The sequence below is a fragment of the Eleutherodactylus coqui genome, chromosome 4 (genome assembly GCF_035609145.1).
Source record: "Eleutherodactylus coqui strain aEleCoq1 chromosome 4, aEleCoq1.hap1, whole genome shotgun sequence".
NCBI lineage: Eukaryota > Metazoa > Chordata > Amphibia > Anura > Eleutherodactylidae > Eleutherodactylus > Eleutherodactylus coqui.
Window position 1 is genome coordinate 141,627,384 of NC_089840.1, and position 25,656 is coordinate 141,653,039.

The following is a 25,656-nucleotide window of genomic DNA, read 5'->3' on the forward strand; positions in this document are numbered from 1 at the left end:
TACTTATATGAACATTATAATCACACAGAGAAAGTTTCATCTCTCTAACAACTCCTGGGTGATGGATTTTTTTCTTTGACAAAGAGTGTACATCATTTCTATTTACTACTGACACTTATATTATGGAGACCAGTGATTGGCTACAGTAATCACATGTTGGTGACATGTCATCATTGTTGCAGCCCAGTAAGCAAACCAGCTAGGGAAGTAATGGACGACAGCACATGAGTGGTGGGGGATTCAACAGGTATATAGTGTTTGTTTTTTTTAGCTTAAACCATTACATGAGTTTGTCCCAATTTGTGGTGATCTCGGACTAGCCCTGTGCACATTAGATGAAGGTCTGACCACCTTACAGTTGTCCACAAACATGAGATATTTACCTCCCATCTTATTTCCGTATCACCGGCTGCTAATCTTATGACCACCACAAATATCAGACAGTCTGTGAGTCTCACCAAATTTAGTTTCGGATCTGCTAATGTTCTTCAGATGAATATTTTGTGTCTATGGCCGGCTCTATCTTGGTGTACGCATGGATCTCAACATTAGGGCTCTTGCACACTTGTGTTTTTCTTGCAATTTTTTTTCCGCGATATCGCTGCATTTTTTGCTCAAATGTCAATGGGATTCTCTAATGTTAAAAATGCATCACAAAAATAGCAGGTTTATGTTTTACGATTTTTGTGCGATGCGTTTTTATCATTAGAAAGTTCCATTGACATTTGAGTTAAAAAAAATGCTGCAATATCGGGTGTGGCAAGGTGGGGTTACTTGTCCGGGATCTGCTGCTTACTTTCCCCTGCCCAGGGGTGGCAGCACCACAATGATGTCCACAAACACCAGGTAAAGTCCAAATGCTTGTTCCTCCAGCGTTTATTCCAGCATAGCAGCGCATCCAGTCTACATACAGTCCAGCATGTCATATACAACTTCACACTGTTGTCTGTCACAGTGCACACAGCAACACGTACTGCTCCCTTCAGCGGATCTTCCAGGCAGGAGACTTCACCCCGACAGGCGATGAGCGAGGGCCCGACTGCCCCCTGTCCGCTCCGTGCTTCCAGGTCCCTCATAGACCAGCATCAGGTCTACATAGACCTCAGGCCCCACGGGACTCAATGGACCTAAGCTCCATAGGCATCAATGACACTGAGTTTGTGAGTGAGGGGAAATTTAAACTGTGTAGCTGCACCCTTGCAGGTGCAGGTTAACTAAACCAAACACAGTGACTGTGCACAGAGGCCCCCTACAGGCCACTCTTGCTACTGCACTGTCACACGGATTTTTAAAAAAATGCGCAAGAAAACCACAAGTGTGCAAGAGACCTAAGGCAATGAGCTGAAGACTTTTCTTAGTAGTCTATCCCATATATACTCTATAATGTGGGAAATGTCCACCAGCAAAGACGTGAATATTTTACTTTTTCACAGTTTCAGATGGTCTCCAACATGACAACGAAATTCAAAAGATGTCCGAGCCAAAAAAAGGCCCACATTTAACTTTTCTGCAATGATCGTGGTGACGTTTATTTACATAGAAGAGCTCTACGAACTTACCTAGAACTAGTTCTGCTTAAAATGTATCTGTGGTAGATTCCCTCTATTGTGATGTCACTTAACTGTAGTCAGTGGGTAAAACTGTTAAGGACCTTTCACATGGAAAGAATGTGCCGCTGCAGAAATCCGACAGCCTAAATGCAGATTTTGATGCAGAATTAAGCCATTTCCAATCCAATATCAGAATCTGCACATGACACGTGCACATTTTGAGCAGAATTTTCCACACGACAGCGTGTTGCAGAACAATTCCGCCCATGTGGAAGGTCTCTTATGGCTCTTTCACACATGGTGGAATATTCCGTAGGACGCAGTTAAATATTTCACTGTCAAAATCTGCACCAAAATCCACAGATTTACATGCAACAGAGAAAAAGCCAAGACAAAGTATACACTGGTTTGACGCATTTCTGGGGGGTTGATACTCTTCCTCAAGAGCAAATAACTGAGATTATTACCATGCCCAAACTGGTAATCCGCAGACACGGCAGTCGGAAGTGATCCACCCGTGAGATGCAGCAGCAGTAGGTATGCGCCCCACTGATGGAACACAACCACTCCGCTCAAAGTAAGAGCTCATGTCCACAGATGTTTACTTACCTCGTATTACGCGTGCGATGCATGGCTGCGTGATACACGGTGAATGGAGTCAATGGACTTTTATTGATACATGCACATGTGCATGTAGACACTGTGTGCAGATACGCACGAGAAATAGATCGCAACATGCTCTATTGGTCGGTGTACCACGCAGCGTGATCCCTATACCTTTGGATAGGCAGTGTATACAAACGCTGTCCATACGCAATACAATGTATATGGGCAGCGATTCATACACAACCCCACTATAAAAACCGGGCGGGCAATAAAAAAAAAAGTCACACTGCACATGACCGCGTACGTGTGGCACGGACGCATGAGCAGTACACTTGCTATACGTGATCTCTGTTGGCTCTCTGCCAGCAGAACAGGTATTTACAAACACCGGTAAGCCGCTGCAGGGTGGGAGGGGGAGGACCTGCAGCGTTTTACCGGTACAGCTGTGGACATGTAAATTAAATTACAATGAAGCTATTACATAGATATAACACAATAAATAAAATTTCATTTAGCCCTGGCATTAAGAATGGGAGACTCAGATATAATTTATATAAATATAATAGATGCACAAATTAGGGCCTTTTAGAAAATTCTGAATATTAAAGCAGAATGAAAAACTAAAAAAATAAGATAATTAAGTAACTAGCCAAATAATATAATGAATATGCAAAAGAGAAAGCAAATATAATAAAATGGCTCCTTCCATAAAATCCAAAATAAATAAATAAAGAAGTCCCCATAACAATAAAGTAGATGCAATAAATCTGCCAAAATAAACATCAAATCATGATTTTATTCTAATTCTAGCTCCTCATCCTACAGTATACTACCTCATATATTAGATAATACGGCAAATAAAGGGAAACATTTCCTATAAGAACCAGATCATTAATGTAAGGACTGCTATTATAAAATATAATACAAAGCTATAAAGTAAAGCAGGGAAATTATTTATTTCATCATTATGTTAGAGAATTTCATTCAAACCACTTAGAAATATTCAAATGAAAAAAAATCCAGAACATCTCTCGATAACAAGACTGTTTATAAGAACAGCTAACAATCTTCAACTGAACTACCTGAAGAAGACCCCCCCCCCAAAAAAAAAATCGCCATCATGTACCGATTTGAAGAGACACTGTGATGTGGGAATTACCTCCTTATATTCCACCTACGTGTAGTAAGACATTCTCATGTCCGCATTGCATGGCCAATATACTGCAAATTACATGGATATTGTAATAAGAGTAATATGGCTTGATGCTGTAGTGCTATGCAGATTTACTGGCGACTTTCTCGATATGTCCCCCATATTGTATTCTGGAAGTCGTTGTGACATTTAGCGGAACCTTTTTGGTTTGTAAAAGCTACTGTGTTTCCCAGAAAATAAGACATTGTCTTATATTAATTTGTTTGTGTGTGGGAGGGGGAGGGGGGGGGGTGTGTCTTATAATACTCACCTAGCAGGCGGCGCTCAATTGACCAATCACAGCCATTCATTGAATTACATCATTGAATGGCTGTGATTGGTTAAGCGAGTGTCGGCTTTCATTGGCTGATGCAACGCTCGATTAACCAATCAGAATATTAGTTTGCTAGAATCGAGGTATTCAAGCATTGACCGTCGTCAGTGCCTGAACTCCGCTTGGATTTGTCGCTTTTCAGTTCCAGACACTGTACTTGTGTTTCACCTGAAATCTTCTTCAGGGAATTCTGGACCTATTTTTTAGGGTACCCCTTCTAAAGGGAACAAGTACTCAAAATCTCATCAATTTGGTTGCATTCTCTTCATCTGACCACATGGAACATTCCTTTTCCAATTTCTGTTCTGGCAACTATTAACATTTAGATAACTATTCCTATCGGTTTTCTTAAAATAAGTTTCATTTAGAATCTTTTGGTCTTCTATTTAAATATGTAAATCTAAAATTTGAATTTTCTGCAAATTGACATTGAAGGCGAACATTAGATGAGGGGTACTCAACTAGTTTTTGTAAAGGTCCACTTATGGTACCTGGGTCTGCCATCAGGTGAAGGTCCAGCAATTCCAGGTAATGAGGATTAAAAGAAGACACATAATTCTAATCACGTATAAATCACGGTGATACCAAATAGGTGTAGGGGTTTTTTTGTACTACTTTTGCACTGCGGAACCCCTAACTCTCCATATTCTGAGAGCCATAACTTTATGTTCCCAATCAACAGAGCTGTGTGAGAGATTGTTTTCTTGCAGAATGAGTTGATGCTTTTATTTATACCATTTTGGAGTGCATACGGCTTTTTCAACGCATATGAGCCAGGATACCAGTTCTGCGCAGTGATAGTGATTACAGTGCAGTTACCTCCATTGATCAAAGGTGATGTTTTCTCTGATTGGTGAAGTCTGTATTTAGTTTACTTCTCTATCTGGGCCCAGACCACCATCACAAGTTACCACTCATCTCTGTACACTCTTCCCATGTTGCTTCTGCCCACAATGCCCCTCTCAGTAACTTCCCAAAATACTGTCCCTGTGGCCCCTCTTAGGGCCCTTAGTGAGAATACGAATAATTTTTGTTCAGTGTAAAAGCACGCAAGACAGAATGCCAAACATTAATTCATTCGTTATTCAGTTTATGCATGCCTAAAAATGGAAAGACGAATTGGCCCATGTAAACAAGGCTACAGCGCCCGATCCTGTCAGGGTGATCACAAGGGAAATGGCAGTGGCTCCTTCTCCTGGTCCGGACAGCTAGCAGCTGAGGGCCGCCTGTTGAGTACATTTGCCCTAGACCATACTCTGTATGGTTGCATTTGACTTTCTCTCTTCTGCAGGAGTAAATGTTGATCTTTACACGGAGTTGCTGGCAGAATTCTGACATTCTCAATTCTGCATCACAATCTACATGTTAGACATACGGATCTGGCAGAATATTCCGCCTCGTGTGAAAAAACCCCTACAAAAACACCACACCTAGAGCATACCGTCCTCTACAAAACAGTGCAGCATGTTACGTATAGTGCACTTTGCAAAAAGGTGGGGAGTGAATGAAACAAGTCAGACTTTACCATCTTTTTATTGTGAGAAGAATGATCCAGAAATAAGTGGTGCAGATGAAGCAGTTTGCATCGCCCCGTGATGTCTTTTTCAGATGAAGTTGGCTAGAGATCTGCTGATCGCTGTTGGTTCAGCTTCTGGAGCCCCCAGAGATCAGCTGTAATTTACCAGGGAAAATGTCTATGTAAATGTGAGTCATTCGAATACCACAGCGGCCATTTATTCTGATAATTAGCTGCTCTGCACTCCTCTCATAGACGAGGTCCCCTATGGAGGTCCAGCCATATGCCTAGATAGGAATTCTCATAGAAACCCTTTATGAACAGTGTGAAATATTTGGTTGTATTTCTGCTTCTGGTAAGATTACAGTGAAACAAACTGCCAAACGCCTTCTTATAAGAGACACTAAGGCGTATTCCACCTTTACCATCCGAGTGGACGATATGCAGTAATACGCGGGCATTGAATGGCAAGGACTTTCGCCAGTTCGCTCAGATGTGCGGGTAGGAATTGCGTATTCTTCAAGTGGAAAACGTATGCTCTATTTTATTGTGGATTCCGTGCATATGGCTCCATGGATCTCTATGGATGCGTGCGATCCGCAGTGCATACACAACTAAGATTGCATATGGAGGCGACTTTGCTTGCAACTTGCTAGGAGACCAGATACAAAACCCAGAAGAGAGAGGGGAGAGAGAACGATTATCATCACCTGAGCAGTCAACTCTGCGATGTTCTGATGTCATTCCCTGCTGGCGAAGCTTTCTTCCATGCGGTCAATATGAGGACCATATGCGAACAGCTTCGCGGAAAACCATGCGCATACGCGACCATTTGCAATTAGTTTCCACGGTCTTCTGAGGAATCCGACCAGTTTGTGAGAGCCTAGCCTAAGGCCTCCTTTACACGGGATGAATCTGCTAGGGGCTCTCTGCAGCAGAAAACCCATAGCAGATACACAGGGAAACCACAGTGGTCAAAGCCGCATTGACCTGGTGTGGATTTGGCAGCAGTTGCATTAGTGGATCAACTGCAGATTTTAACCCTTGCATTTAAGGGCTGAATTCGGCAGCATATATCTGCATTGAGTTGATTTACAATCTGCAGCGTTTTTCAAAAACATTGTGGATTTGTTGCAGAAATGTTACGCTGCATGTGAAGGACATTTTTGAAATCTCCTCCATATATCCTGTAGTACAAATGCTGTGGAATTTCCACAGCAAAATCCGCTGCAGCATTTACCCTATGTGTGACATTGCAATACATGTAATGTGAAAAACTGTAGCATTTACAGTACAAGACAGGTGGATGGGATTTTATCAAATGTCATCCATACGGTGCAGGAAAAATCCTCGTGAAATTAGCAGTGGAATGGACAAACTCCGTGAATTTTGTCAACTTTTCGCTGCTGCAAAGAATGGAATTTTCAGAAAATCTACATTACAATCTGAGGCCAGACCAGCACCGATTTATGCAGATATTTCCGCTCTGGATTCGCTCTGAATTTAACACTGCTTAAACCCTCGGCGGATCTGACCCGTGAACTAGTGGTGGCTGCACAACATACACTCGTTCTCTGTGCAGAAAAAAATGTGCAGATGCGAGCGTATTGTGAAATACGCTCGTTTGAAGGCACCCTAAAATGCGTGCGTGCGCACTAAGTGTTTACACAGTCTTAAGTGTCCTTTTGGCTGCTGTTTTACAAGCAGAATGCAGGAAGGTGTACTATGTACGGCTCAGCGGTTGGATAGTTGGATCTGTGTTACATCTCTTCATTCATAAGCATTTCCCTGATCCACTCATTTTTCACAATCTGGCATATTTTTTAAGAAAGGAAGTGTCAGTCAGCAAAATGACTATTTTTGCATTTTTGTGTGAATGCTTGGAAGAGATGAGGGGAAAATCAGACTTGAGTCCTAGCGACGGGGAGTGGGAAACCACAATCTGCGAGCACTGCGGAGCGTACCGAGCGGCCGCTGAGCACTTTGATAAACCCTCGGTGGAGCCGCTTCCACCTACTGAAGTTCTAAAGACAAACCCGGCTGAGTGCAGTCTGCAGACTCCATGGAGACCGCCGCTATCAAGAAGAGACAGCAAATCCTGGTGGGTACAGATTGCTAAAAGGTGCATCCCTGCTCTGAACATCAACCAGACAACTTGTAACTCCCTCCCCTCCTTATATTAACAGCTGTTTCCTAAGAACCTCAATTATTACTTAAAAGACTCCACTCCACAATTAAGACATGGGCTTTACATGTAAAGATAATAATGTGCCGGATGTATTCCAGATGCAAATGCTCTGATTGCCACAAGGTGCGCTCCAGTCTTACATCTCTGAAGGGGTGATAGCAGCGACTTCATTATTGGCAAGCTCATTTAAGAAGCCAAGGAAAGGGCAGCAGTTACTTCTCAGGGACCCTTCCTTCTTCTAGTGCCGCGGGTGCTTTATCTTCTCTCTACTCAAAAGGCTTCCCTTGGCGCACTTTAGAGTTATCAACTAGAACTACAAGGTCCATCTTCCCAAAAGTACAATCTACTCCTATGGGAAGTAACTGATGCAGCGTGCCAGAGGGTTGTCACTATGAAGGACACATGTCACCACCTGTCAATGACATCTGCTGGCCTTGGAGATATTATGGAGATGTATTAATGTGACAATGAGAAAAAATGGCAAGAGAACAGAGGGAACAATAAGGCGTATATTAAGCAGAAACACGCACGCTTTCTCTCCAATCCCCCAAAGAGGGAATGTGGTTAGGAAATAACAATACTGGCAGCTACTTATAATGTACAATGACACACTATTACTACCCTAAGGGCTCCCTTCCACTGGCGAGGTAATCGCACGTTGTCAGTGCGATGCAAGAGTGCGAGCTCTCGCAGGAAAGTCCCACACATGTTGTTCTATGACAACCTTTCCACTAGCGATGTTTAAGGACAAGCTGCGATGCGAGGATTAAAAATCGCAGCAGGAGGATGGTTTCAGTGTTTTGCATTTTTCTGTCGCTCATAGAGAGCAATGGAAAACCAGATGTCTCGCATTGCGGCGCAAAAGCTTGCGATTTTGCAGCGTTGCGATGCGATTTTAACATTGCGATTTTCTCGCAGCGATATCGCTATCACCAGTGGAAAGGAGCCCTTAGGGTTCCTGCACACTTGCAATTTTTTTTGCGTGTTTTTTTTTACGTGATATCGCTGCATTTTTCTCACGCGATTGTCAATGGGAGTTTTATTGCAAGTTTGTGCTTTGTGATTTTTGTGGGATGCGTTTTTAACATTAGAAAGTACCATTGACAATCGCGTGAAAAGAACGGGCAAGAAAAACGCAAGTGTGCAGGAGCCCTTAATGGGAACCATCCCCAGTAAGTTGTGGTGCTGTTAGGGGACATGACAGGGAGCCGGGGGATGTATTTTTCATACTCACCCGCGATCCAGTGCTATGACCCGGTGAGGATCGCACGCCTGATGAAAATCTGACTGTTTCAGGTTTTCGTATGTTCTCCCATAGACTTGTATACGAGAGCGCATGCATGTGACCCTGAAAAGACTTTCATGCCACACGCTGGATCATGGGAGCAGGTGAATAATACATATGACCCGCCTCCCCTGTCTCATCGCCTAGCAGCACTATAACTTACTATATGGTGCTATGGGAACGTGAGAGGTTCCCCTTAAGAGCTCCAGACAGCACTACTTGTAAAATGTGTCCATTTTTCTAACTGTAACTTTGATGATAATGGATTTTTAGATGAAAGTTCTTCATTGGGATATTAAACAGATCTGCTCATATTCACTCTGTTTTAACTGTAATGAATAACTTTATTATTTAACTTATTCCAGCTCAATGACCGCCAATACCCTCTGATCCCTCCCAAGGAAACCACTTCTCCAATTCCTACCTCAAATAATCTTCATTGAAGGCAAGCAAAGTATTCCATAAATCTCAGCCATTGCAAGGGCTTTGTGAAGATTGACTACTTTGCCTTCTGTTATAGCAAGTAGCTGAAAACTGAATCCTATAGATCTGTGTACACAGCTTCAGCGCAGGACTATGTATCTCCATGGTTACAGACTACAGAACATTCTCGTGTGTAGTCCTATCCTGCAGTGATCACTTACACCTGTCTACTCGTTTTTGGATATCTATGGAGAAGTAGACTGAAGGGAGTAAGACATGACTGCAGGGTGATATAAAGGACTTCTCATACCAGCGCTATAGACGCGGGGCTCAGTGGGTATTATACATGCTGCTACAACCTGACTACATGTAAAAGCACAACGACACATTTATGGAAGAACATGTCCTTACACTGCACAGGATTTGCAGCGATGTCCTAACGCAGATCATGGAGACTTTACTTCAAGAGAATTAGCTTCTTGCCAACAGAAATACAGTTCCCTATGATTGAAATGACGTTACTGGATAAATAACAGTATTTACCATACACTTCCAGAGTCTCTACAGATGATAGCCTTTGATCTGTATCTGCTATACATTTTTTTTACAAAATTTGCCAAGACAATAAAGTTAATTAAATGATAAAACATTCATTAAGAAAGTTGTTAGAACGAGTTAAACCGCTCCATATTACTGTACTTTCTGAAGTGGAAAAGAGCAAACCTGGCAATGTGTATGACAAAGTATTGGAGTTTATGAGCGTATATGAAAGTGTAGTCGCAATATACAACATACTATGTATGTCTATTCTACTGTCTCTGAAAAAAGACAGAGAAAAGTGCCATCACCTGCAAGATTGATCCTGTTATCGGCAGTCTATATCTTCAACATCCTTCCAGGCAATCAGCAAAATAATACAGGGGAGGGGGTGGTGGCAGATTTAGTGTAAGCAGGGTGAGAGGTCCCAGTGATAAAGAGTAATATGCTTTATTTACACTCCTTGGAACCGTCCCATCCCTAGAAAGAGTATACACATAAATATACACTCTTTGTCAGTAAGGCCCCCTGTCCACGGGCGTTGCGAAGTCCCGCAGCAGATTCGTGTGCCGCTCGGGAGCAGGACCACAGAGAATTGCGTCAATTCGCAGCATGCTGCGAATTGACAGCCGTGAGCGGTGAATCGCTATGATTCTCTGCTCGGGTTAACACGGCGCCGGCGCTTTCCATAGCAAAGCTATGGAAAGCTTCAGACAGCGTGATTTGCCGTGCAACAGCCCAACATTCGTCCCGTCTAAACAGGCCTTAAAAATTCCCCCCCTAGAAGTTGTCGGATGGGATGAATCTTTCTCTATGTGATTGTAACGTTGATATAAGTAAGTGATTACAATATCAGAGCAAAAGGAGAATTTATTGTGGAGAACAGACCCCTTGTAGGGAGACTCTAGCACCCTGTTATAGAGCCTCTAGCGTGGATGCAAGATGTGATACGGGGGGCATGGAGGCTCTAGTACCCTGTTATACCGCCTCTAGCGTGGATACAAGATGGGATACTGACAGGCATGGAAGCTCTCGTACCCTGTTGTACCACCTCTAGCTTGGATACAAGATGTGATACAGGCAGGCATGGAGGCTCTAGTGCCCTGTTGTACCACCACTAGCTTGGATACAAGATGTGATACCGGTGGGCATGGAGGCTCTAGTACCCTGTTGTACCACCACTAGCTTGGATACAAGATGTGATACGGGTGGGCATGGAGGCTCTAATACCCTGTTGTACCGCCTCTAGCTTGGATACAAAATGTGATACAGGCAGACATGGAGGCTCTAGTACCCTGTTGTACCACCTCTAGCTTGGATACAAAATGTGATACGGGTGGGCATGGAGGCTCTAGTACCCTGTTGTACCGCCTCTAGCTTGGATACAAAATGTGATATGGGTGGGCATGGAGCCTCTAGCTTGGATACAAGATGTGATACGGGTTGGAATTGAGGCTCTAGTACCCTGTTGTACCGCCTCTAGCTTGTATACAAATGTAATACAGGCGATCATGCAGACTCTGGTAACGGGGTGAAATCTCTTCTCTGTGTGGTAGAGGCGTCTAGTGGTCAACAAGCTCTACACAAGCATGTTGAGTTTTGTAACAAAACGACAACATCTCTAGGTGCCTGATTTTTTATTTTAAATACACACTACACAGTTTAAAAAGCAACACACTTATCAAATATTGCTCGATGTTGGTAAGTTTGTTTTATGTGTAAGAGTGTCTAGAAATGTGGATTCACTCTGTACAGCTGATGGAGTGAGATTGCACCAAACGGCATATATATAAGACGCTGCACCCCCCGATGTCCCCACATCCTGGAGGAGCCGCAGGCCACGCCCACTTTTATCAACACTTTAGAAAAGTAAAGTGAGAGGCGTAAAAGCTGTTCTTTTTGTTGGAAATCAATAGTAAATTTGTCTAAATTGATTTGTGCAAGAAAAGAAAAAAGGCCCAATTTACGCCAGAATTGAAGCACAAGACCAGTAATAAATGTGCCCCACTGTCTCTGCTATGGATTTCAGATAATGATACCTGATGAAGAACCCAGTGCTTGGTGTCTAGAATCCATCAATTCACCTGCAAATTCATCTCTAGTCTACTTACTGGACCTACCATCGTACCTGCACCAAAACCCTTAGTCTAAAACGGGATATAGCAGCTCCCAATGATGCTCAAATGTGCAAATACAAAAGTGAAAAAAGCTGATTCGGCACTTGAGGTATTGTTGCTACCTAGAAAATGAATAACCTGGATGGCTAACGAATATGGTGTTGGAATTACAAGAGATCTCGCTAAGTAGCAAAAACTGACCCAAATTAACAGCCCTCCAGTAAAGTTGGCCCAGTGCCCGCGAGTGCCTGGGAGGACAGTCCAGATTGGGAGCCCTGTTGGAGACATCTCCCCAGTTGATCCATGCACTCCCGTTTATAGTGTAAATGGATTCTTGTAAGACTGAACCCAGTATATGACTACAAAAGGCACAAGTGGTCTATGTGTAGTGTCGCCCCATTGTCTGCCATGATAATAGGTCTCTGAATAAGCATGGATTTTGTGTAACTGTACCTCAACCTCCTTTTAATGGGCATGAACTGCTGTCGGATGCAATGGACTGTCAAGCCTCTGGCCATACAGCAGTGTGATTAAAGTGATCTTTGGCAATGTCACGTCCCGTCACCTCCCTCCACATAGTTATTCTGAACTCACTTCCCTGAACTGAATGTAAGATTTGGCATCTGCAGGCAGGTGACCCTCGAGGTCCGCCAGCTCCTAGCAGCAAGACTCCAATTTCCAGCCATCTATTATAAGTGGACCTCTCTGTAGCGCCAGTAATGAACAAGGACTGATCATTTCATTAGAGATGAATAGTGAGCTTGGATGCCACCCTTAATGAATCAATAAAGGAGCCGTAAATGATTATTGCAGCTATAAGGACAAATGGATCTGTTTTAAAAAGCTGAAAGAAGAAAATGGTTGTGAAGGGAGAAGCGAGCAGGTTGGGTGCGGGAACAGCTGCTCTGCGCTCTACATCTCCTGCACTTATTAGGCTGCTTACACACACTGTATCTTAACCCCTTAGCGCTCCATGATGTGCAGTTATGTCATGGAGGTTCGGGGTTTATATGAAGGGGTATTGGGGGGGGGGGGGGATCCCCCCTGCATACAATGTGGGTGTTGGCTGCTTCTTACAGCCCAAACCAGCCCACACTGCCATTGTCAATTCTAACAGTGGCATTTCAATACCCCGATTAGAGTTCAGGGGTCCCAAACAGCCCCACATGATGACTGCAGAGTGCCGTTTTGTTGCCATGGTAGACAAGCGCCTTCTGAAAGCCCCAGTGGTGCCATTGCAGATTGGCTATGAAACCGTTCCTGTGGCGTGGCTTCATAGACTATCTGTCAGATTGCAGTATAATGCAATACTATGGTATTGCATCTTACTACAGGAACAATTAAACCATCACAAGTTCATGTCCTCTATGAGGACTAAAAAATATATATATAAATCAACTTAAAAAACGATTATAAAAAAAATATATATAAAGTAATAAAAGTTTAAAAAGCAAACTTTTCCCATACTTATAATGAAAAATCTATATTTGGTATCCTATCGCTGAGTCCATAAAACTCTGACCTATCAAAGTAACACATTATTTACCCCACACAGCGAACATTGTCAGAAAACAAAATACACAACACCAGAATTAGGCCTCATGCACACGGGCGGATTATTGCTGCAGAATCCAGAGCGGGCGTCCACCTCCAGGTTCCGCAGCAATAACCCTCAATAGCATGCTATAGAAAAATGATTCTTCATGCACATGATCGGAAACCAATTGCGGATGACCAAATCATAGCATGCTCCATCTTCCTGTGGTTTCCGCACAGACGGCGTCTGTTGGAGTGGCCCAGCAAGAGTTTTAAAAAAAACAAAAAAAACTGTACTGCGCATGTTCGACAAAGAAGCTAGAAGAAGAAAGGTCCGCATGGATACCAGCGATGAAGACAGCCTGCACACATTGGTGTGCAAGGTCACCCGCCACGGTCAGGGCCAGATTCCGTGCATGTGTGTTAGGCCCAGCTACTAAGAAGTTTTTTTTTTATAAAAAGTAATCAAAAACATGTACTCAAAAATGGTACCAATAAAAACTGCGAAACATCCTGCAAAAAACAAGCCTTCACACAGCGATGTTGACAGAAAAATAAAAAAAGGTGTAGCTGTCAAAAGATGGCGGCAGAAAATATTTAGATTTTTCCCAAAGATGTTATTTTTTGAAAGCAGTACAGCAAATAAAGCTATAGAAATTTGGTATCATAGTAATCGGACTGACCAACAGAATAAAGTTAGGTTATTTTTGCCACAGTGTGTACGACGTAGAAACAAGACCCCGCGAAAATGGCACCCAGTAGCACCCAGCTGTCAATTCATTCATAGATATCTAGGAAGAATCAGAGAGGAATGGCACAATGTAGAGTTATGAGGAAAATGCTCCAGAATTCTTATTTCATGAGGAATACACCTATTTCCTAGAACAGACATTTCAGGAGAGGCGACCGATCCTCTTCCAAGCGTAACTAATATTTTTCTTAAATTTAAATAGGTCTTTTCATACAGAGCTCCAACTCTCTATCAGCCTTAGGCCCCCTGTCCACAGCTGAGGCAGAATATTGCTAGCAATATTCCGCTGCGGGACAGGAGGGGGGATCGCTGACAGGTCTCCGAGGTGAGCCTATCTGGTAGATAGGCTCACTGCAGAGAATCGTGGCAATCACAGCATGCCGAGATTTAAATTCAGCGAGTGGAGAATCACTATGATTCTCTGCTTATGGACGCCTGCGCTGTGCTTTCCATAGCAACCCTATGGAAAGCTTCGCAGAGTGTGATCCGCGGGCGATTGATTGCCAGCGGATCATTGTCCATGGGCAGTCAGCCTTACACTAATCCACAAAGTGTAATGATACATTTCTAGCTGCCTGTAGCCACCACTAGGGGGAGCTGAGAAGTCTATGCATAGACTTATTATGGAGTTGAATAGGAGATGCTTATATCAACATGCAGCAAGCTCCCCATAGTGGTGGCAGCAGTCAGCTAACATTCTATGAGGCAACCTAATGACACCCAAAGTTGCACCCACAGAGCTGCGCACATTTCAGCAGGACATACTTTTACGATATCATGAAAGCGACACTTTAAGAGTGGATTTACACAAGGATTTCTTTTTCACGTTTTTGTTGGACTTAGATAAAAAAAAAATATTATGTTCATTTTTTTCATCTTTGGTTTCTGACATATAATCACATGTATTGGTTAATAATTGCATTTTTGAATTGCCTCTGGATAGCCATTATTAGCCTCTGCTCCTATATCCTCCCCGGTTGCAAGTCCACGCTGCATCCACCAGACAGAAGAGAACATAGACTATAGGGATACAGGACCGTTTTAATTGTCCGGTGGTGCAGAAGGGGCCCAAGCGAAGCCGTGGGAGAATATTCCCTCTCAGCTGCGGGTTAATGAGTAATGCAGTTATGTTTTATACAGGCGTGCAATGTAAAATGTTAATGCAGATATGTGATGCATATTATGATGCAGGAAATGTGATGGTGCAGCAAGGCACACGCTTAAGATGATGCAGCAGGCAAAATGTAGAGTAATATGTAACAGGGGAGAAACCGCTAGTATGATGATAATCTGCTGATCTCTGGATATTTTAAGGGCCGTCTAGGTCTATGATGTTAAGCGATGTCTATGACTCGTTCTGTAAAGCAAGGACGTTCCTCCTACTGGAAGTAGCATTCTATGACTTCATATATTAAGAGTACGGTTGCCTTTAGCACACGTTTATTACATAACATTCAAAGAAACCCTCCTATGGAGAGCGATTACTGTTTATTATGCAACTGTTCAGTAAAGGTATTTGTATAGAAAAAGAATGTGCCGCCTCCGTTTGTCATCACGGCGCCATCCTGTGTCACGCCAGCACCCGCGACCGGATACACTGGTATTAATCCAGCACAGGGCCCATCCTATCCCTTTTTTCATTTCACCCTTGGCTGGATCATTTTCTGCCTCTATTGCCGTTGCTAATTCAAACTAATTAAAGTATAAAATAGAATAATTTGTGCGTCTGTGTGACTCCTGCTACACCCTGAGTTATGTGTCTGTGTTAGCGCTCAGTGCCAGCAATCCCCTTTCTGATCAGCTCACTAACCGTGGAACTCATTTACTACGGAGTGCCGCTGCATCGAAGAGACCCTGAAATAATGAAGGGGAAAAAAAAGAAAGAAACAACGAATACGAGGCGTTCCTGCTCTGATTTCAAATTTCACACTTCACCACTTCCAAAAATGGGCATCATGAAATTTTTCTTTTTCTTGTAATTATCCAGTGTTGGTTAAATGGATTTTTCCCCCTCCTTTACGAAAATGCAGAAGGCAAACACTGAGGTAGGAAATTAGTATAAAGACGGGGGCTGTCTCTGTAAGGCATATCCACTGGGGAGCTCATCGTAAACCACAAGTGCAAGGAATATCTCACCGTAAACCACAAGTGCAAGGAATATCTCACCGTAAACCACAAGCGCAGGCTATATATATATCTCACCGTAAACCACAGGTGCAGGGCATCCCTCACCGTAAACCACAAGTGCAGGGAATACCTCACCGTAAACCACAAGCGCAGGCTATATATATATATATCTATCACCGTAAACCACAGGTGCAGGGCATATCTCACCGTAAACCACAAGCGCAGGCAATATATATTTCACCATAAACCACAAGCGCAGGATATATATATCACCATAAACCACAAGCGCAGGATATATATATCACCATAAACCACAAGCGCAGGATGTATATCTCACCGTAAACCACAAGCGCAGGCTATATATATATCTAACCGCAAACCACAGGTGCAGGGCATACCTCACCTTAAACCACAGGTGCAGGGCATACCTCACCGTAAACCACAGGTGCAGGGCATACCTCACCGTAAACCACAGGTGCAGGGCATACCTCACCGTGAACCACAAGTGCAGGGCATACCTCACCGTGAACCACAAGTGCAGGGCATACCCCACCGTGAACCACAAGTGCAGGGCATATCTCACCGTAACCCACAAGTGCAGGGCGCATCTCACCGTAACCCACAAGTGCAGGGCGCATCTCACCGTAAACCACAAGTGCAGGGCGTACCTCATCATAAACCACAGTTACACAGTATATCTCACCATAAACCACAGGCACGCGGTATATCTCAACGTTAACTACAAGCGCAGGATGTATATTTTACCATAAACCACAAGCGCAGGCAATATATATTTCACCATAAACCACAAGCGCAGGCTATATATATATCTCCATAAACCACAATTGCAGTCTATATATATGTATATATCCCCGTAAACCACAAGCGCAGGGTATATATACCTATAAATATATCTTACCAGAAACCACAAGCGCAGAATATATATCTCACCATAAACCACAGGTGCAGGGCATATCTCTCCGTAAACTACAAGCGCAGGCTATATATCTCACCGTAAACCACAAGTGCAGGGCATACCTCACCGTGAACCACAAGTGCAGGGCATATCTCACCGTAACCCACAAGTGCAGGGCGCATCTCACCGTAAACCACAGGTGCAGGGCATATCTCTCCGTAAACTACAAGCGCAGGCTATATATCTCACCGTAAACCACAAGTGCAGGGCATACCTCACCGTGAACCACAAGTGCAGGGCATACCCCACCGTGAACCACAAGTGCAGGGCATATCTCACCGTAAACCACAATTGCAGGGCGCATCTCACCGTAACCCACAATTGCAGGGCGCATCTCACCGTTAACCACAAGTGCAGGGCGTACCTCATCATAAACCACAGTTACACAGTATATCTCACCATAAACCACAGGCACGCGGTATATCTCAACGTTAACTACAAGCGCAGGATGTATATTTCACCGTAAACCACAAGCACAGGCAATACATATTTCACCATAAACCACAAGCGCAGGCTATATATATATCTCCATAAACCACAATTGCAGTCTATATATATGTATATACCACCGTAAACCACAAGCGCAGGATGTATATCTCACCGTAAACCACAAGCGCAGGGTAGATCTCACTGTAAACCACAAGCGCAGGCTATATATATCTATAAATATATCTTACCAGAAACCACAAGCGCAGAATATATATCTCACCATAAACCACAAGTGCAGAGCATATCTTACCGTAAACCACAGGTGCAGGGCATACCTCACCGTAAACCACAGGTGCAGGGCATACCTCACCGTAAACCACAGGTGCAGGGCATACCTCACCGTAAACCACAGGTGCAGGGCATACCTCACCGTAAACCACAGGTGCAGGGCATACCTCACCGTAAACCACAGGTGCAGGGCATACCTCACCGTAAACCACAGGTGCAGGGCATACCTCACCGTAAACCACAGGTGCAGGGCATACCTCACCGTAAACCACAGGTGCAGGGCATATCTCTCCGTAAACTACAGGTGCAGGGCATACCTCACGGTAAACCACAGGTGCAGGGCATACCTCACCGTAAACCACAGGTGCAGGGCATACCTCACGGTAAACCACAGGTGCAGGGCATACCTCACCGTAAACCACAGGTGCAGGGCATACCTCACCGTAAACCACAGGTGCAGGGCATACCTCACCGTAAACCACAGGTGCAGGGCATACCTCACCGTAAACCACAGGTGCAGGGCATACCTCACCGTAAACCACAGGTGCAGGGCATACCTCACCGTAAACCACAGGTGCAGGGCATACCTCACCGTAAACCACAGGTGCAGGGCATACCTCACTGTAAACCACAGGTGCAGGGCATACCTCACCGTAAACCATAGGTGCAGGGCATACCTCACCGTAAACCACAGGTGCAGGGCATATCTCTCCGTAAACCACAGGTGCAGGGCATATCTCTCCGTAAACTACAAGCGCAGGCTATATATCTCACCGTAAACCACAAGTGCAGGGCATACCTCACCGTGAACCACAGGTGCAGGGCATACCTCACCGTGAACCACAAGTGCAGGGCATACCTCACCATGAACCACAAGTGCAGGGCATATCTCACCGTAACCCACAAGTGCAGGGCGCATCTCACCGTAACCCACAAGTGCAGGGCGCATCTCACCGTAAACCACAAGTGCAGGGCGTACCTCATCATAAACCACAGTTACACAGTATATCTCACCATAAACCACAGGCACGCGGTATATCTCAACGTTAACTACAAGCGCAGGATGTATATTTCACCGTAAACCACAAGCGCAGGCAATATATATTTCACCATAAACCACAAGCGCAGGCTATATATATATCTCCATAAACCACAATTGCAGTCTATATATATGTATATATCACCGTAAACCACAAGCGCAGGATGTATATCTCACCGTAAACCACAAGCGCAGGGTAGATCTCACTGTAAACCACAAGCGCAGGCTATATATATCTATAAATATATCTTACCAGAAACCACAAGCGCAGAATATATATCTCACCATAAACCACAAGTGCAGAGCATATCTTACCGTAAACTACAGGCACATGGTATATCTCACCGCACTACACAGCACAGAATTCTGTTAGTTGATAGAAATCCTCAGATTGACTTCTAGTGGGTCAATAGAGGCAGCTGTTTTCTTTTCAGAGAGCCGAACGCAGGTAAACCCCCTACCATAGGTGTCTATGGGAGCTTCCAGTATGTTTCATCAAAAGATAGGTCAAGGGCTTTCTATTGGGAATGAATGCGCTGGAATCCAATGAATCACATGGTTGTGATTTTTCGGTCAACATTTTATCATGGCTAAATAGCTCCATAAAAACGCTTGTGTGAATGAGGCCTAAACCACAAGTACGGGGTATATCTCACCGTAAACCACAAGTACAGGGTATATCTCTCCGTAAACCACAAGTACGGGGTATATCTCACCGTAAACCACAAGTACAGGGTATATCTCACCAAAACCGCAGCTTCTGTTCTGAGGATCCAGTTTCTTATTCACAAAGGAAAAGAATGTCATGCACGCCAATGAAATCCACGTGGTAAGAAAGCAAAGACTAGTGACGTGCTCAAGTGATTAGAAATTAGGGAAGATGGAACAATACCTCTGCAGCACCTCCTGTTAGAAGGCTGTATTCCTGCAATCAATGTCAGACTCTTTATACAAGCCTTATAACAATGACCGGGGATTGAAAACCGGCCAGAAAACCATACAGAGCCAGCTGTTTTGGAGTTTTTTCTCTTCATCAATGTGCAGTATGTTTGTTCCTTCTTCCCTATTTGAATATTTCCCAGATGAGCATTGGTGTCTTTATAAGTCTCCTCACCTACCTTCTAGGTTCTCTCCTTAAGGAGAAACAATACCCTTCCTGACCCACGTTTTTAGGTCTCCTGCTAGCCAAGCAAGAAACCTACTGCAAACTGATGAGGGGCAAAAACTCAGAAGCAGCTGTCTGTATATGGTTTTCTGGCTTGGCGTACAAATTCAAGTCATTCTTATAAAGATTGTCTAAAAGGTTAATTTGCAGGAATACTGTCGTCCAATAGGTGGCGCTGCAGAGGAATTGAGCCATCTTCCCATTTGTATTTTTTCCAAAGGACCATGGGTGGCCTTATAAGTCTCCTCAACACGTTCTAGGTGCTCTCCTTAAGGGCTCTTGCACACTTGCATTTTTCTTGCACGTTTTGTTTTACGCGATTGTCAATGTGACTTTCTAATGTTAAAAACGCATCACACAAAAAACGCAAGTTTGTACTTTGCCATTTTTGTGTGATGTGTTTTTAACAAGTCGAAAGTCACATTGACAATCGCGTAAAAAAAAACGTGCAAGAAAAACGCATGTGTGCAATAGCCCGTAAAAAAAAAACAACACCCTTACTGAACCAAGTGATTAGAATCGCGCTTGAAAGACGTTTGATCGGTAAGCCTGCTCTGGGGCACATATTAAGACCCTAGTAAGGTGGTAAGTGGGGAAGACACACGCAGAATTTTTGAGAAATAATTTTATTCACCGAAGAACAAGGTCTATGACAAATGCAGCTGATGTCCAATAACAACTTATTTATAAAGCCCCATTTAGACGGGACAAATGTCGGGCATATGATGCCCGACATTCGTCTCCGCACATACATGCTCCCGTGGTCCTGCACGGGAGCTTGGATCGCTGGCTCACTGCGGGGTGGCAGGAGCAGATTTCAGTTCTCGCTCCCCTCTGTCCCTCTCCATTCAGTTAACATAGTGGCCGTTCAATACTAAACAGCTGCTATTAACACTGCACTTTCATAGTTAAACACATCGCTCATCGTTCATAGACTGAACATGAGTCAACAATGTGATGCAGCAGCTAAAAAGGCAAACACAATTCTGGGATATATTAAGAGAAGCATAGAGTCTAGATCATGTGAGGTCATTATCCCCCTCTACTCTTCCTTAGTCAGATCTCATCTGGAATACTGTGTCCAGTTCTGGGCACCCCACTTTAAAAGATGTCCTATGAGGAACGGTTAAAAGATCTGGGAATGTTTAACTTGCAAAACACAACTGTCCTGGAGGTCTGTTCAGAGAGAGGTCACTACACAACTGTCCTGGAGGTCTGTTCAGAGAGGGGTCACTACACAACTGTCCTGGAGGTCTGTTCAGAGAGGGGTCACTACACAACTGTCCTGGAGGTCTGTTCAGAGAGGGGTCACTACACAGTTGTCCTGGAGGTCTGCTCAGAGAGTGGTCACTACACAACTGTCCTGGAGTTCTGTTCAGAGAGGGGTCACTACACAGCTATCCTGGAGGTCTGCTCAGAGAGGCGTCACTACACAGCTGTCCTGGGGGTCTGCACATAGAAGGGTGCTATAACATGAGTGCTCTTTACCTATCACCATGCTGTTGGCTAATCTGCATTATGCTAAAAAAAAAGCCCCAAAAAGCTTATTCCGTGGAAACTTCACGTTTTTTCGGTGTGGTCATTCCGCAAGATTTCTGCAGGATTACTGTTCCGTGTGACCCCAGCCTAAGGGTTCTTTCACTCGGAATAGAATTTGTCCGCGTGGACATTTGAGAATCACAATGTTATTCCTACAGGGCTTGAATTCTGCATGGGTTAAAATCCGGGTCGCTTTAATTAAAAAAGAATTCATCTCTGCATCGGAAAAACTTTCTGCAGTGGAATAAAGGACGTCTTGTGGATGTTATTTAAGGTCTGCGGTAAAAACACAAAAAATTCTACAAGATGTATTGAGGAGTTATAAATCTAACGCGTTTTTTGTTAACGCGATGGTCAATGGGACTTTCTAATTTTAAAAACGCACCAAAAACGCAAGTTGCACTGCGCTGCATTGTGTTTTCTACATTAGAAAGTCCCATTGACAATTGCATTAACAAAAAATGCAAACACAAGTGTGTGGGAGCCCTTAGGACAAAAGTGTTGCTGTTCCTTAAAAAAAAAAAAAAATCAGAAGAATCAGATCTTTTTCTTCTAATCTCCTAAAATCTCCTCGGACATGTGTCTTCTGTCAGTGCTTGAAGACGTGCAGTGGAATATTTTCTTCTAGGGAGTCTGATGTATAAAGGTTTCATTGCCGTCCAATCGGATCGCTGCACTTGCTTCAGAAAACTGGGATGTGATCAGTTGTCACTTTTTGTGATCACGGTTCTCGTAGACCGCATTGTGACATCATCACCATCGGCGATTTGTTCAGTTTCCACAGTTTACTAATTTGAAGGGTTATTTTTCGCGGTTAAAGATTTTGGCGACTTCCGTGCTGCGTCCACAGGTGAAGAACGGGCACAGGTGGGATAATTATAGAGACTGCAGAAAGAAAGCCGTTGACCTAATTAAGTAGCTGTCAGATGAAGAACAGTGTCCATTAACAATGCGCAGAGTAGGTAGCAATTAGGCAGAATGCTCCTTTTTTGGGTTGGTGTGATGGGAGGAGGGACAATTAGTGGTAATTAAGAATTTTACTTGTCAGTTATAGTAGCTTGGCTAATTATCACCGAACTCTTGGCTGAGAGCGCATTGGAGAAGATTTGTTAGAAGCTTATTTCATCAAAATTGTCAAATTTGGGAACTTGGTTTTATTTAAAGAGACAGTATGAGGTTTGGAATGACAGGTGGAAGCTAATGATGTAACGGTGTGTGGATGCTTGTAAGGGCTGATATGTACAGTGTAATGTTAGTTATACATTGTGATAAAACTAAGGCCCCTTCCACGTTGGAACCTACGCACGCAAAAGTCATGTGTGTAAAAAACTTGCAGATATTAGAACCAATGGGTTCCTATGGGAACGTTCACATGTTTATTACATGTCTAAAATTCCTTCATCTGAACGTTTCCATAGGAAACCACTGGTTCGAATAGCCACAAGTTTTTCGCGCACGTTGGTCCCCGTGTGAATGAGCCCTGAGTGTGAGGCCGGGGTCACACAAACGGGTCTGATTCCGCATTCAGAAAAACCTGCGATCCATCACAAAGTAATTGCTAATGGCCCTGAAAGATCGCAGATTCGATCATTTTTCCCCGCGGATGTACAATATGCACATCATATCGCCCGCAGGAGAGAAATATCTCTGTCTCCCCTCCAGCTGGCATTCTGGATTTTGTTTGTGTATTTTCCTATCAAGTTGCAAAAGTTTCAGCCAGACATACGTAATGTTAATTGCGGAGGTGCTGTGGACCGCCAGCATCTATAGACATCTATTGAGGCCAACCGCACAGAATCAACGCTAAACTAGAGCATGCTGTGTATTCCACTCATGGAATACGCAATTCGTACCCGCAAGTATGAAGGAAAATTTGACAATGCATGCCTTTTAATGCCCGCCTTATCCGTGTAGACGGTGATCATGGAATTTGTAGAACTCTCCGGCATACATTGTATCCGCAGTAGGTAGTAATAATACCGCCACTGTGTAACATCTCATGCTAATCTCTAATACTGCAGATTCCTAAATCCGTCACCGTGGACCGATGTAGGCTCCTTCCTAAACACCCAGTTAGCTATTCTGGTCTTTCATTATCCGACTGCCAGCAGCCTAAATCGCTTCCCTAAATTTGCATGAAATCTGAATTCTACAAGGCGGCTGTCCAAACAGAACAAACTCCGGCCGCTCTAATCTTTACATGGAGAAGTCAATTTGCAAGAGAAAAATGTGCATTAATGTCTCCCGCAGCGAGCAGGAGGAAGGATTAAACATCTCTCGCTTTAATTCGGAATTATCATAAACCTGACACAAACAATTACGAGGTGTGGAGAAAAGGCTTCCCTGTTTCCAATGCGAGGGGCTCAAGCCGACACCTTGGAAAATGCGATTTGGACAAATTACGCAGACCTATATCTATTCATTTTTCTATCCTCTTTCTGCGGTGCGCCAGGAGATTTATGGCGGAAATCCTTTTGGGTGGTGGATACAGATACAGACGCGTTCTGTCGCTGCAATGTCCTGGGCTCTGGGGAGAATTAAACTGCCTTTTAATATTTTACTCGAAGTGCGCGAGGATGGCGGCTTCTGGGACGGAAAATGGGGAAATGTCAAGTGAGGCGGGAGCTCATACAGGCATCATGACAGACCTGCTCCTTGGACTCAACGCTGCTGGTCCTCACTGAGGCATTGCGCATTTGGTATATTTACACAACCAGCATACGCACGCCTTAGCTGGTCATACACATCAACTTTTAAGGGGCGCTACGGGATTAGGCTCTGTGTACATCTGTGTTTGGACCTGCTCCGTCAAATATGCCACAATAAATAGCGCATCACGCTGCGTTATTATATGTCCAGTAACATTACAGACATTGTGACTCTTTGGATGCCATTACAGCCATTGCAGTTGGCTGTGTCTGCCATGAGATGGATGTGGCAGTGCCATTACTTCAGTCTTAAGACACAGCAGAACAAATGAAATGAACAATGCAGATTTGGCCAAAATGGCTACTCTCTTCCAACGCAGTGTGACACCTGCTCACAAGGTACGCGAGGTAATGAAGAAAACCCAGCTGCAAACCAGCCAGAAGCTACGGACACATGCTGATTAGGCTTCTTTCACACCAGCCAGCCATGTGAATGGATGATAAAAACACGAAGAACAGCCGCAACTTGTTCGCAGCTATTCTACGTCCATGCAATTTTATGCTCAGACTGTCACGATTTTTTAGCGCAGCTGAGTGGCAACGCTTGTGTGAAAAAGGCCTAATAGTGCAGGAAAGGAACTGTGACTTCCTAATCCTGTACAACCCCTTTAAGGCCTCTTTCACACAAGCGTCATTTTACATTCAAGATGGCTGCGCTAAAAAAAAATCGGAGCTTAAAAATCACACGAATGAAGAACAGCTGCGACCAAGTCGTGGCTTTTCTTCCTGATTTTATCGTTCATTCACACGCCTGGCTACGGTGAAACAACACTGCAGCCCCGAAATCCCTGAAGAAATGCTGGCGTTAAAAGAACGCACCTTCTGTGGTGCGATTTCTTTGGTGCGTCAAAAAATCGTTCATCTGAAGGAGCCCATAGGAAACCATTGGTTCTAATGGACGCAATTTTTTTTGACACGCCTACTTTGCATCCAAATGACGCTCATGTGAAAGAGGCCTAAGGGTGCGTTAACATGTGCAGGTTTTGGTACAGATTTGCTGCAGCTGAATTAAAGCGCACCAATATCCCATTTGGTGAGGATTTTGGTGCAGAAGGCATGTGTCTTCAATGAAAGTGGTGAGATCTGCTGCAGATCCGTGTCAAAATCTACACCGTATGACTTGGATTTTAATGCAGATTTGCTGCAGATCTTTTCAGCATCTGAGAATCTGCAGAAAACCAACTACGGGTGATGGGCCGCCAAGCGGTATGTCCAGTCATCTTTACAACTCCTCCAACCTTTCCGATGCCACACTGAACAGACAAACACCCATCAGCTGAACAATGACTCTTCGGCAAACACCAGTCGGCCATTAGAAGTATATAAACCCCTGGTTGGTGATCTCCGATG

General features: G+C 43.9%; 1 protein-coding gene across 5 annotated transcripts in view; it reads right to left on the reverse strand.

Annotated features, from left to right (window-relative positions):
- The window catches only part of PLXNA2 (plexin A2), a 322,079-nt gene that overhangs the window by 136,793 nt on the left and 159,630 nt on the right, over positions 1-25,656 (reverse strand). The gene's annotated exons all lie outside the window — the stretch shown is intronic.